General features: G+C 38.6%; 1 protein-coding gene across 1 annotated transcript in view; it reads right to left on the bottom strand.

Moving 5' to 3' along the window:
• Positions 1-713, bottom strand: part of frya (furry homolog a (Drosophila)) — a 53,167-nt gene extending 52,454 nt beyond the window's left edge. The window contains exon 1 of the mRNA XM_051397172.1: positions 598-713. The gene's annotated coding sequence lies outside the window, so the exon portion shown is untranslated. The remainder of the gene's footprint in view (positions 1-597) is intronic.
• Between the last annotated feature and the right edge of the window lie 15,005 nt (positions 714-15,718).

The following is a 15,718-nucleotide window of genomic DNA, read 5'->3' as shown; positions in this document are numbered from 1 at the left end:
TTTATGGTGTCATTTTTAGTTTTTAGTTCAATGCAAAGTTTATCATAATTAACATAACAAGCCCCCGAACCCCCCAAAAAAGCAGCACATCGCCCCCCAGAGGATATTCCATACACGGACATTTATCTAAAAGAGGTTTAGTGGAGTATGAAAAACTGTAGAGTATGGTTAAAGATTAACCTCACTGCAACTTTCGTTTTTAGACAGCACATGAACCATAAATGGACTTTGGAACAAAATGCTTTAAGATGAACGGAAGTTGAGTTTTCTTTTAGAAAAAAAACAACTACATTAGGCGATGTGTGTTGTCTCAAATAAAGGCTCCCTAAAGTGTCATTTAAAACCAATCAAAGCGCGATTTATCAAGAGTTTAAAGGCCAAATCCAACTTTTCAGCACTTACAGCGACTCAACTTTAATTCCGAAGTTATGAAAGGCCTCACGAAAACACACCGAGAGGAGCACAAACACCAAGTTTGGCTCACAGTTTTCCTCCAGCTTGGAAACGAGAGTGTACAGTTAACTGCGCCGAGAGATGAACTGCAGAAAAAGCAGAAACTTCAGGAGACTTGTCAACATTTGAAAAGATGATAAATACCTTCGACTGCTGCAGGTGCGTTTTATTTTGCTTGCTCCATCTGCACTTGTGAAGTGAGTCCAAGTTTCAGCCCCAGCGTCCCTCCAGGCGATCCACTTGTTCAGATGCACTTCTCCCTCTCGCTCTCCCTCCATCAGTTCTGTGGAGACAGACTCCGCCCCCAGCACCCCCCCCCACACACACACACACACCTCCCCCCTCTCATGTCCTCCTGAATAATGGAAAACATGCAAAGCATTGGCTTTCTGCAGACCGCACGATGACCTGGCTGAGGGCCATGTCAGCGTCTTCCAAACACACCTGCTACACTGTGGTGATGTTATTCAGGGAAATCTACACAATTAGTACCACAGAATATTACAGAAGAAGCTATAGCAAGAATGCATGGGGTTACACATATCATCAAGTATGATACATTCCTACTTCATTCATATGGAACTATATTTAAGTCAACAAACATAAAAACTTCCAATCCAATTTAATTCAAATAAACAGCCTAGCAAATGAATGAATTAAAAAAAATTTATTTTGCATTGCAGCTTATTTATATTTCTTAAAGTGCATTTGACAATATATCTATTTATGTGTTATGTGTGTATGTGTATTAAGTACATGACATGGACCAACACCACACCGCAGCACTTATGGTCCAGACTTTCATAACGTGTCCCCAGATAGGCCTTTACACAAATGCATAACTCAGCAAGAAATATATAAAAATGTTAAAATCAATATGAAACTCATATACAAAACAATGTGGCAATAAAAATACCAAAGCTTAATAAAAAAGTCACAAATACTGCAGGCTTTTTAATATATACTGCATTTACTTCTATCTCTGTATATTGTATTATAATGTACATACATTTACTACTATTTTCTATTTTATTTTCTTTTATATGTATATACCAATAAATACATTTCTATTTCTATTTCTAGATATATTGTTAGATATTCTAATATAATTATTATTTCTATTCATTAATGCATGTGAGTACCATGAGCAGCTGAAACAAACAAATTTCTCCCCAGGGATCAATCAAGTATTTTCTGATTCTGAAATATGAAAAATGGCTCTGAGCCGTCTTTAAAAGGTGTTTAAAAAATGATCCAGTTTGTCCCATACTGAGTTATATTTGTGCATATAGTAACTGCTGCAACAATGTATATTCACAGAACTTCCGTACATTGAGATTTAGTACCTTGAGCACTTGTTTAATGGTTACACAACACATCAATAAGAAAGGAACCTGAAATAATAGTTAAGGGTGACAGATTTGTCTCTAGCGATACAGTATGGAAGAGTTACCTACCTGTTATATCTACAAACCACTGACAGTATATATATGCTACAAACACAAACAGAGTAGGATGTGTATTTTATTGATGTGTACAGGGACTGCTGCTTTGAACTCTAAGTTAAATTAATTTAAGGAAGATCCAGCAGATGGCGTCAAAGAACATGGTAAGAGTGGAAATCTCTTTGAAGAGGAGGTGGTAAAGAGCAGCCCCACTGACATGTAGGTGATGTCTGGATAAGAATAACACTTGAAAAGTGTAGGAGCAAATGATTTTCGAACTGATGACCAAGAAAGTATAAGTGCACTTATTACAGTTTGACAGATTTTCTTTAGTTTTCAACAGAACTTCAAACACCCGCACTTCTTGAAAAAATACCATCCACAAATATCTCTCTCGGGTCTAATAGATGTGTCAGAAGTTAAAATTTAAGTTCTGTGTCTTTGTAATATGTGAACCAAATGCTCAGAGAGACCCAGCTGGTGTTGATGGGAGCAGAAACCCTGACAAGGCTGGGTGGAGTTCAATGGCTGGCCATCACCCCCTCAGACATCACTGTTTTAGCACTCAGAGAGAGCATGCTACTGATTCAAGATGATAGCATGCCCAAGAGCTCTGTCCAGACCAGAACAATAAAATTGCTTTGTCAACTGTATGCACACACCAGGGCTTGTCACGATGACAGCACAGCTCCACAGTGTGGGTGAGTTATACAGCACCAGGTGCACCACAGGATGGTAAAAAACATATTTTTAATAATAACCAAGAAAAAAAACAGACGTGCATGGAAATAACTGTGCTTTTATGATAAAACCAGCGTGTATTCAACTTGAATTAAAAGTGGCACTGATGCAATGCAATCTGAATTATAATTAGGCTTTGGAAAAATATGTGTTTTTTTCTCTTAAAGTGAGCCAGGTGTTCTTGGCTGTAGCGTGTTGGCTGTGGTGATCATTCTGCTAGGCTACCCATCAATGAAACAACACATCAGTGCCACAGCTAAAAAAAAAAAAAAAGACAGTTGCGTAACTCAGCACGGCAGTTCTGACCTGATCCAAGTGCCCCTTTCTGGTTTCTTCAAGGAATAGAGAAAACGCAGGATAAAGGAGGATGTGGATGATTGTCACGGCAGAGCGCCTTGATGCACATTCAGGTAGTTTTCCGCTCAGATGAAAGTCTGCAAACCAATTAAAAAGAGATTCCATAAACGGCTTGTGAAAGCCATGACCCACACAGACGTGCATAAAATCACATTAGCCACATCTTCTTCAAAGTAAGTCGTCTTTTACTTTCCACTAGGGTGGTGTAGGTTCAATGCAGCCTTGACATTTTTCAGGGGTATTGTATGGCAGCTGATACGCCTGAGGCAGCTCCGTATTGGAGGATTTCTTGCTATAATATGAACGTTTTTTAGCTTGGAACCTTCCCCACGGTTGAACGTCTGAGGCATGATGACCCTTGATTCATACTTTGGCTCTTTTAATGGAGAACTGAAACCTTTGAGTAACTGCACAAGAGATCAGTCCACCGCAGAGAGGTGGCTGCAGAGGGAGGAGGCACTGAAGCGGCAGGTCAGGAGTGTGGATCAAAGCTCTCATGTCTTGCAGGGATGCTTTGACTGCATGGATTGGGCTGCACTGCACGATTCCACAAACAATATTGATGAGGCCACAGATGAGCTGTGCGGCTTCATAAAGCTCTGTTAAGCATTTGAACAAGGACACACTGTGACATCCTGTAATGGATGTATGCTGTTAGAGCAGATGGATGATGTGTCAGGTTTGTCTGTATTTCAGGAATATGATCTAGATTCAACCAGCATTTATAAAGCTGTACAGAACTAACCTCATAATTTGAATCACCATCAACAGTGAAAAAAATATAATTAACACACGTTCAGATAATTGGAGTCGACCGAAGGTATTTGTAATTCTTAGCGAAGAGAAACTTGGCACAATTAACAATGGTTTCATGGAGAGAAGCTTGAAAGCAGCAGGTGATGCTGCTGTTACTGGAGAGGAGGAAAATGAGAATGAGGTGAGAGTGGATGTGTCAAGACTAAGCAAGAACTTTAAGGCTACTTGGGAAAGCCAGAGATTTATGTCTGGTTTTAACTCTGACAAACAGCTGGTTGATGCGACTAATGGTTTTAAGACAGGTGGAAAGTGTATGAGATTCAATACGATTTGCATACAGAACCTGGGGAGGTGTAAAGATGCCACCTCACACCACTGATGTTTTTATACCAACATCTTAAGGGCTTAAAACTCAAGCAAGCCTTTCAATCACTGATTTTTGAACCTTCTCCAAAGCCTCACTTGGCAAGCTGACAGCTCCAAATGGCAGCAAGAAGTAACTGTTTATACCCAGAATTCATGTATCATCAGTAAACTGCACACAGCACGCTCATGTTTACTAACCCAAGCTCTGATTGCTTTATGTCAAAGGATACCAAAGGGATGAGAGAGGAAAAAGATCTAATGAGACCAAGCTGAATGTAGCAGTCGCTTGCTGTTTGTATTTTGCTTTTAAATTTGGTTATTTTCCGTGAGCTGACAAGTGTTCTGGGTCTCACTTAGCAGGGGTGGGATGCTCTTCTCCACTGCAGCCCTATTTTTTAATCTAGGCTGCTAAAACAGGTGTATTTTTCCATTAATATCTTGCCTAGTGTGGCGTTAAAGCTACCAACCTCATTATGGGGTCTAATGCCACCACAGCAAAGGCATGTTTAATGTGCATATCAAGACTATTTGCAAAAGAGCAGACATGATCAATGCAAAAAAATTGTGAAATTGCAATACATTCTGGAGATGCAACCAAACCTGAAACCTATTAATACTTGCCCTCCACATTAATGCATTCTCCTTCACACCAGTGGTCAGAGACAAATTCTCTTTCAGTGAAGAGCCTGGAATTTACATACAGGGGTCAAGGAGGGACAAGGGACAGTATGAAATTAAAAGACAATATATTATATTATTCAGATAGACCGGTTACAATTGACTTAAGTGCAAATCAGGAGCTGGCAGCCTCAGCCACAGTCATGATTTCCTTTTATGCACAGCTAGCCACTTGGCACACTGTGCACGGCACACTGCAGCCCCAATGCTCTGCACAGCTAAGAGGACTTTAATGGGTTTTTCTTTCCACTTTAGGTTTAGCAACAAAACCTACTGCCACTTGCTGGTCAGGACATCAGTGGAGTCGCACCTGTCTCGTTCGAGTGCATTTTGCGTAGTCAGCAATTCACACACAACAATGTAGCCTTGAGGTGACTTGTTAGGAACTTGTACTGTAGCTTTACACCTTGATCATTAGCTTTGAAGAGGTAGTGATTTCTTGAGATGTTCTGTGTTCTGTGTTTACAGCTCACAGACAGTGGTGGTCAATGCTTAAAAATACACTTAAGTCACTTTTATATAATATAATAACATTAAGTGCGTAATATAGTAGCACTGTTATTAATTGTAAACTGTCAATTGTGCCAGCATCCCTTTGTTCTGCGAAGAGGAAATGCCATCATGTTGGCTTCCAGAGATGAATATGTTACTTTTGTATCTGATGGATCTGTCCACTTTGCATGTTTTCCACTTTGGACGTACATTTTTTATTAGAAATGTTTTAGACGGGGTTGTCAAACTGTTAATGTAATGTTATTTAGGTGACTGATTACGAACACTGTAAAAACAAATCATGCTTGTCTGTTCTGTATCATCTTACCCTGAACATCACTGTATATGAAAGCTGGAGTGTTGCTGCCTCACAGGTGCTCATATTATGACTTGTAATGTAGTAAATATAATGATCATTATATCTTAGTGTCTGATTCTGACCTGCACAATCTGTGATTATTGCATCTGTCCTTGATGTTTTTGTTGTTATTATGGCTCCGTAATTCTTATTGACTGCCACATGTGAGGCAGCAAAAATGAATCGAATTATACTAAATTAATATGAGTTTTTAGAGAGACTTGAAAGCTGAAATGTCTGTATGTGTGTATGAGCAACATCAGTCTCACTTTTAGGACTCTATGGGAAAGCAGAGGTGGGTACTGTGTATTGAATTTCACAAAATTATAGAGAAATGAATTCACACTAAGTGAATATGAGTTTATAGAAAGAATAGACATGGATGTGAAAGTTGGGAAGCAGCTGGAACATCTGTGTGTGTATGAACAGCATCAGTCTCACTGTCGGACTCTATGGGAAAGCAGAAATAAGTACTGCGTATCATTTTCCTGGAACTGATGCTCCAATTTATCACCCCCTCTCTGTCTGGTTTCAATCTGTCCTCTACCTGCTAATCTCCCCCTGGAGGGATAGCAGGCCTGGGCCTGGCACAAAAGCACGCAGGAAGGTTGCTTGTTTATCTTTGATTTTATCAACAATCTGCTTCTCTGCACACCACAGGACGACATAGCTTCAAGTTATGAGGCTGCTGTAAGAAATACCACTCAAAATTACAAGATAAAAAAAGAGTATGTCCAGATGGGTTTATCAGACTGTTTTAGAGGGATGTTACTCGTGGGCACATATAACTCACAATAACTGAGATGCATCCTCAGAAGCTGTAGATGCGAACGGGTGATCAAATCTGCCAAGACATGCATACAGTATATATCACTCAAAGGTCTGCCAGTTGGAAAGGCATTACAGACAAAAAGGAGACCAAAAATGTCACAAACTGTTAATAAATGTGCCCTCAGACAACACTGACAGTCGTAATATGTTACAGAGAAGCCTCTGATAATATTAAAATAAATCTCTAAACCTACTTGTCACTCCATTGATTGACAGGCTGCTGAAAGGTCACAAATATCTGTCTCAGTATCTGTATGTTTTTGCTGCAAGTAAGCTGCATGTTTTTAGTGTAAGGCATGGAATTTGTCCTCTGCTTGTCTCCTAATTTGATTAGTGTGTGCAGCTGAAGGGCACTGATATCAAATCATTAACTGCAGGAATATGTATCACCCTTTTGTGTTTTACACCAATTTTCCTCACATAACTAGATTGGACAACTTCATCAGTGACTATAAATCTCTAACTGAAGCCAAGTTGAAAGTAATAATATTGAGAGAGACATTCACCCACACAGAGTACACTTGCAGGGAAGCAAATGCAGACAAATTACCCCATATCACAGACAATATATTCCCAGTGTTCTTACAGTGCTTATAATGCAGCTATTACTCATGAACATGATGTGTAATTTTTTTTCAGGAAACCAAACAGAGCTGAACAATACTTCTTATCTTCATATATCTTGCAGAATTAGTTGTCTCATATTTCTAACAGTGCAATATCCCCTCCCATTAACACAACCAAATGCACTGCTAATTACGTCTGTGATGTTTTTTAATATTGCTTTAGATAACTAGTGTAAACACTCAGCAGACCACAAAGCCTTTCAGTCCAGAGGTGATGGCAATACAATAAAAGTCCATTAAAACTTTGGCAAAGCAATCATGTCTGGGTGAGAAGGTTAACACAAGCAATAAGGACATGCTTACTTGCATCTGAACTTTGTTTGCCTTTCACTGTTGTGTGAGGACAATGAAGAAAGTATCTAAAGTAAAAGGTAAAGGGTTCAATCAAGAATGGTATAGGATTTTAAGCCATGCTAGCGGCAATATGTTGGTCTATGCGCCACTTTGGTTCGGACTGGTACAGACAATCATGGTGCCTACTTTGTGCTTGAAAGGGTAGGGTGAAGTGAGGGAGTTGCAATATACAACTACACAGCAAAATGCCACTAAATCCTACCATTGGTCCTATTGTCACTTTAAAAAAAAGAAATTCTGGATCAAGTGTTTATTGTTGCAATACTCATTTCAATCACAAGAGGATGAAGTGCATCACTTCTAAAAAAAGACTAAAAGCATTCATGTTTTCTTCCAGGTGAGTTTTAATTTCTCCATGCACTCTGAACACAAGGACCACATATTGAGTGCTAGCAGTTATGTAAAACACTGTGAGTAGTATCAGTGTTTCACAGATGAAAAATAAAGTCTTAGAAAGTTTATCCTTTTTATCACCGGTTCTTGAATCGTAAACACAGAAGAGTGAACAATTTAGATCAGACTTGAAAAATGGATCATGAGAATTGTTTGTTCTCACTTACTTCTCTGCTAACACAGCTTTGACTTGAAACAGGCACGTAAACTGAACTTAGAGTGATTATAAAACACAGTGCGACATAAAACAAAAGTAGATAGAGTCTGTATCTGACTCTCCTCAATATCCCTGTGCAGAAAGGACAGGGGAAACAACAGAGCTTCATTCTGTTTAAATGTCACACTTGATTAGATCTTTTCCTTTTTTGTACTGATCTGTTGAACATTTCTGAACTGGGACTTCACCGCTGCTGTATGAATATGCATGAGGCCTGACTTCCATGAAGCCAGAGCAATAATAATGAAGACAATAAAGATAACGTAATACTGACAGCAATTTAAGTGATATTAATGACCACTGGGACACATTACTGTAGAAATACTGGACTAATATATACTAATATATAAGATTTAAACTGAATGACAGAGTAAATCTATCCCTGAGCGTCCTGCATTATTTCAACACAGACAAGGGACATAAAATGTGTGTGTGTATTTGTCAGTCATCTGTGTTTTTCTACCAACATGCTGGCTGTCTGCCTAAAGAAGAATTATACCAGAGCCACATCCACAGCAACCATTGACAGTTTAATTGCTTTGATTAAAATTTTAAACACGCTTGAGGATTCACCATAATTATTCTTTCACATTCATCATATGGTGAAATTGGAGATGCAAACACTCAAGGGAAATATTGTTGTCTCTCCAAACTATTTCAACCGCTTGTTTCTGTCACTGACCGTTACACCTGACGAGCATGAATTCATTGTGATCGCTTGATAAACACAAAGAGGCTAAAAACTGACCTGGTCTCAAAAACTAGAACAGGATCAGCCTTCTTCTTCATAGTTTCTGGCACAGCTGCTGAAGGGCAAACTCTGTTCAAAAGAAACATATTACCTTCATACTGTAGAAGCAAAGGTACAGCCCTTACACCTACATTATACAGAGGGGATGGATAAAAATGGAAACCCAGTCATGATTGCAGTTGCTCGTGTGCAATTTGCTATATCGGCTATATTTGTACTTCAGCTGAGTGGGCACTTACAAATCTAACAATTAATGTTTTCCCTTTATCGCCCGTGATTATTCACATTTGTTTGTTGCTTTTATGCTACAGTAGAGCACTATTGGGAGAGATACTGTTTGGATCTGGTCTTATACAAACTCTGAAGGCTGATATTGTCAGTACAAGATTTAGGAGTTTAATTTCAACAGCCGCTGCCCATGCTAGAAAAACTACTCATGTACTCAAAGAGTACTCATGAGCACTTTGAATGAAAGAGCCCATAAAATGTCATATATTAAAAATATTTGACTAGACATGAAAATAAAACTTAACCAAAAGAAGCAATATGAACATGAGACAATATTAAAACCCCTGCCTAATTCATAATAGGATGATACTAGTGCCAGTTCAGCCAGGAAAGAGAAAGCTCAGCCATCAAGTGCGCATGAAAGAAATTGTTATTCAGTTGTAGCTACCATGCTGCTTGATATTTGCCAACAGCTATCAACATACAGAGCAGGAGAGGGAGTAGTCATGAGGTTTGCTTTCTCTGTATGGTGCCACCATCACAGTGCAGATTCACAAATTAACAACTGCTTAAAGAGTGAAGCCTGGAGAGCTTTGTGAAAACCAAAATGCAAGAAAGACAATGAACTAACAACAAACCATACTAGTTTCTGGTCACAGACCAATACAGTTATGTGTTGTTTTTTTAAACAGATTTTATGTTTGGAGTTTGTCCTGGTTACTCAGGTTGCTCATATTTAATTCTGCTCTTCATTAAAATGTATGTTGCACCTTGTTTCAAAACCGCTCTCTCCCCTCTTCCGCCACACCATGTTATTGTTGCCAAAGGACTATAGGTCATAAGGTATCGTTATTCATCTGGTCCATCCTCACAAATGTCAATAAGTAATTATTATGTACTTTTTTTTATTGCGCATTTTGGTTGGGACAGTGAATGTCAATAGGTTATCAATAGGTAATCATGGATATAAAGAATCAACGATTGATTAAATGAAGGATTTTTGAAGAGCAAACTTAATGTCATTAGTTTGGAACATTTTTGAAAGTTGAAGATGACTTTCCATTGACTTTATTCCTCAGGTATCACCAACAGTAAGTCTACAAAACCGTTTTTGAGCTTGCGACTGGACAAATCATATAAAAGCAGAATGTTTTTTGGTTACTCTATCCCATTTCCACTCTTCTTTACTCTTCTGCTGATTTAATTCTGCATATCACCACCAACAAACATGCCATAAGAGGATTATGAGCTCTTCTGAAATTATTCCAATTTTATTTTAAACCCCCAAGTCATAAACATTGATGTCAAAAGTTAACTGCAGGGATTAAAACAAACAGTCATAATTATGATCATCATCGTAAAGCATGAATAAAATGACCTTCATCACTCATGATATTATCTCTCTATTATAGCTACAGATGTGCCTAAATATTTGTGAAGAAAGTGAGTCACTTAAGTACACAGAAAGTGCTAGGTCTAAGCTTATTAAACAGCAATGAATGCATTCTCTGTGAAAACTGAGCCGGCAACTGGAAGAACTAAATAATTTTTGTCAGCATTGTCACCTTACTAATGATTAAAAAGAAAGTTTGGTTGAGTTACACTCACACCATGTTCCACTTTTAGTTCAAATAGCTGCTTCCCAATTTTGAATTCAAAAATGGAGAATTAAGTGGTGCAGTATTTCCAGAGTTTTCTTCGCACATCAGAGACTATAGCTGCGACTTATGGAGCTTATGCTGCTCCTGCTTGCCCACACCTCTCAAAATAATTACATTTCATGCCGAGATGAAAGTGAACAGGTGGCCATTTTTCTCTGCTTTCTGTGTCTCAAAGATAAATGAGGGTTAACGTATGTGGGAGGAATTCTGACTAGTTTCATCACACCATGTTGTTGCATTGCACAGTTACAGTATCAAGGCACCTGCATGCTGCGCTGCTATTTACTCTTTATGTTCTAGTTATTGAATAACTATGCCCGCCATTGTTATAATACTGGTATCTATGCTTCCACCACTTGAAAGCAGACCAGTGTTGAACAGAACTATTCACACACTAGCTGAATATAATATGTGCTTCATAAAGGACAGTGGCCTCAGAACTGGAGTTGCTCCCCAGGTGCAGCAGAGTGGCTGCCCACTGCTCCTAAAAAGTTAGGTTAGATCACATTCGGAGGACAAAATTACCCACAGGCATTAATAATGTTCCAATAAACTGACACTGTCGCACCGTGCCTACATCATGTACTACTTTGACAACTAAGTGCAGTGGCTGCGCAGTGTACATTAATGTAACGGACAAACACATGTCATTGTCTTCAGGCTGTAGTAAAAGATGGTACACATAGTTGCTACTTGTAGGGTTCTGCTGCTGGAGCAACATCACACAGTGCACATTTTCCTCTATGACAGTAATACAAAACTCTCCCCTAATCCTGCAGCTGTGTCACACCTCCAGACGTGCAGCTCATACAGTTTCAGGAACTGGAGGTGAAGGCTCAAATAATCAAGTGCTCCCACTCCTTTCTCACTTAACAAACTAAGCTTGTTAAAGTTAATACTTTCCCCGAGTCCATGACTATCGACAGAGCTGCTGTCAGCCTCTCCCCCGTCCTTGTTACTTTTTACACTAATGCCAGTAAAAAAAACAACACTCCCAACATCCACGTCATTAAAGCCTCAGGTGCTGCACTGTCTGATTGACTGCTCAGGAGTGTGATGACACAGCCAGGGAACCAAATGAATCTGCAAGCTCATGCATTTGCTCTGGCAGATGCTTCCAGCCAATGTCCCATTCAGACAGATTTACCCCATTTGACCATTTTTCTAATATGTGCAAATTCTGGCACGATTTGGTAAGTTAATTTACCATGTATGCTACTACATTTCATTGCTCGACTGAGGTCCACCCAACTGCTTCCAGAGGTATTTTTTATCTGCACTTGTTGATAACGCCCTTGGAAATCAAAAACTGAAGAATCGCATTTGCGACTTAGTCTGGCCGATGCGAGGCCAGTTATGACAGTTACTTCTCTGAACACTGTCTCTTGAGTACCACTCATCACGTAAAAGCAGAATAATATCTTCTGTGGCTCTGGAGGGAGATTTCTGAAGTTTGAAAAAAAATAACTCTGAAGAAGCCATCAGAGTTTGTTTTGGGTTAGGGTTGAGACTTCAAATATTTGACAGAAAACCTGCATTATAAACATTAAGTTTGAAAGATGAGGGAACAGGGAAGGAAGATGTGCTGAAACATCCGACTGAATTGCATTATGAGAAATGAAGGATCCTGCATTTTTGACTCATTCAAAAGACCAAAAGTCAGGATATCTCAACCTCTGCAGCTTCAAGTCTGACCATTCTTTTAAAATATTTCTCTTTCAAGTCGCCCAACTTTATGGAGTGCAATGCTAAATCACAAAGTATGCTGCCAAGCGCCACTTAAATTACTTTTTTACTTTTATTTTGTAACTGTACATGCTGTATTTTGGTGATTTGGATATACCTCTTGACCTAGCTTTCCGTCTTATCTTTAGTATATTAAAATATCAATTAAAAAATCGATCACACAAAAAAATACATATACCTTGGACAGCTAATACCATCTTTCCCCCATCAGGCAGATGATACAGTGTCCCATGCTGCAGTCTGAATAGATACAAGGAGTGTTTTGTTCCCCTGCCAGTAAAACTGATTAACTCAGAATGATAGTCTGGTTCTCCACTGCACAAACACACACTGATTCCCATTCTGTCCTTTCCGTTCCCTAGTTCCTATTATTTATTTATGGTGACTGGTTATATACAGTAATTGAACAAGATTTCTTCCAATGGTATATGTCATTAATTGCAGTTTTTCTATGATGTATTGTGTCTTTATCCTGCACTGCTGTTTGTTATGTTGTTTTGTGTCCTTGCTGCTGTGACTTCCATGTCCAAGACAAATTTCCCTGCAAGGGCAATAAAGTTTATTTGATTTAATCTAATCTTCTCTTGGAATAAGCAGCTGGCAGAGGGTAGTATTCAGAAATATTTTAATCGCTAACAGTAGTCTGACACTATGACAGCATACTATTTATTTTACTATTGAACTGGCTATAAAACCAATCTTGTGTAACCGATGGTTAAGACCTGCTAGCATTTTGACTTTCAACACTTGTCCTTGGCCTGGCTACAACTGCAACCCACCAGTTCAACAGCACATCTGTGTAGGTTTAACATCTTCTGTATTATCCACTCTGCCTCTTTAAAGAGACCCCTCTCAAGCTCTCTATTCTAATTTGGCACTGAGTTTATTCTGTTGGGCTAAATTGTGCAGGCACAATCATATTACCCTTACAGGACACTGCTACATTATACATATAATTGAAAATAATTAATTCGCTACCTTGCCAACATTCATTATCATGATTTTCTCATTCCAAATAGACAAGCAACAAGATGACTCCTGCTGCGGAACACCTTTGGAATGCATAATGTTTCAAATCAGTACAACAGTACATCATTTTATTAGATAGTGTCAGTGAAATTTCCCCTGAGCAAAACAAGATTTTAGACACCTCTAAGGTTCTATAGCCTATCGCACTGTTAACCTACAAGCACTGTGTGTGTGTGCGATGGCGAGGTAGGAGTGTAATTGTCGGTGGTCTCGCATTAAGGAGACATTAAGTTATGATTGAATCTGTTTGCACTTGCAACTTAACTGAAATTATGCACAAAAAACAACAACGACAAAAACCTTCACCGCTTCCTTTGAGTTTGACACCACAAGATTACAGGCACAAATTAGCCGACTACATTCATACTAATAACATCACCGAATGCAAGTATGCATCAAAAAGGAGGAAAACTATTTTTTAAAGGCTGCATAGAAATATATGCAGACAGTTTAAATTACAGTTTTGTTTGACGTCTTTCTAATTTACAAGGTACAAATGTCACAAAATGTCTAAAATGGTTCATGATTCTGTTAAAATGAATGGAACCAGAGACTAGCATCTCCGTTAAGCTGTGGTCCTTTGAGCTTAATGCTACTGTCAACATGCTGTAATGCTCACAATACTAGCATGGTGATGTTTAGCAGGTATGTTTACCATGTTGTCATGTCTGTTCAATCTGTCGATATGCTAACACTTGCTAATTAGTACTAAACATCAACAACAGACAAGAACAATACATGAGAATGGGAAAGTCATTTATACAATATTTCATGGCAATAAAAATCTAATATGTCAGACTGGATCAAAGTGGCGGACTGACCAACAGACAGACAGACAGCCAGCTCTACGAGCCAGAACATGGCTCACCGAATAAGACCACCTACTGTAACTGGGGAAAATTAAGCCTCATAATTATTTTTCTAAAGAGATCTTTGCAGTAGCTGTTGTTCCCCTGAAGGGATGGAAAACAGATTGGCAACAAGTGAGAAAACAGAGTGATGATAAAAACCTTAGCTGAGCCGACTGACAGAGATTTGAGATGGCACTGACTGCGGCAGCTCTTCTCATCTGCTCCATTTTGGAGGCCCTGCTGATCACAGTGAATCCTCTGAGGAAAATGCACTCATGTTCAAACAGCCCGAACTGATAATTCAAAACCCTCCAACTGCTCTCCAGCCAGGACTCTCAATGGCTCGCACATGCTTTTATTCAAACAAGGCTTTATGAATAATAATCTGACCATGTGAACCCAAATCTTTAGTTACAAAGGTAAAGGCAGACATTGAAATATAATGAGAACCTGAACTTGCTGTACAGTTCATTTGTAATCTAATTAACTGCTTCAAAGGGAAGAATAAAGGTAAATAAGTGCCACCTCTTTGCTGCTGCTCCCAACTTAACCCACGGCTGGTTTAACTAAATTACAAAACATGCTGTCCACAGATTTCATAGCAACTAATGCTTTGATAGAGAGTAATTTTAATGAAAACCAGGACACTGGAGAGAGATTTTGAGTGTTTCTTTCTCCATAAAATTACATTCACATCTATTTTAATAGAGTAGAGGCAGAAACCTCAGGAGCTCCAAACAAAAACAAAACTAAAACTGTATATAAAAGCTAGAATTAAGTGAGGAAATGTCTCTTTACTCTTTAATTTCCAAACGCTCTGACAATATTGTCTTTGTTATACTCAATAAAGCAAATAAAATTGCATTATATTTGTGAAAACTGAAACTGTCCACAGAGCAATATTGTGGCACAAATGACTGTAATTAGGTAATGGAGGCATCTGTGATGTTCTTTGGAGCACATGATGCAAAAAAAACATCAAATTTAAATGATCATCAAAGCTATATTCACAGCGGCACAGCTGATGTTTTAAGTAAGGTTTGGATGTCTCTGCAGATCTCTTATCATTGAGGACACTGAAGTTATGTGAGAATTAGAATTTCTCTGCAAAGGAGTCTATAGTTCAAAGTTATAGATAGTGTTTTTTTGTTTTTTGTAAAAAAAAAAAAAAAAAAAGCACAATTCCATATATTAAGGCCAACAAAATAAATCACAAATAAAGAATTCAGAACTTCACCTTCAGAGTTTTATACCTAGCGGTGCCCAGAGGCTCTGAAACAAAAATGTAGATGTTTATCTAGGGAAATAAAATCCACAGATAATATAATCAAGCAGTTCACCTAATAAATAGTCTCTTTTAACTTCTTGTCAGATTTCTTTCTGAT

The sequence above is a fragment of the Dicentrarchus labrax genome, unplaced genomic scaffold, assembly GCF_905237075.1.
Source record: "Dicentrarchus labrax unplaced genomic scaffold, dlabrax2021, whole genome shotgun sequence".
Taxonomy (NCBI): Eukaryota; Metazoa; Chordata; class Actinopteri; family Moronidae; genus Dicentrarchus; species Dicentrarchus labrax.
Note: the sequence above shows the minus strand (reverse complement) of the source record. Positions and strands in the feature narration are given on the sequence as shown.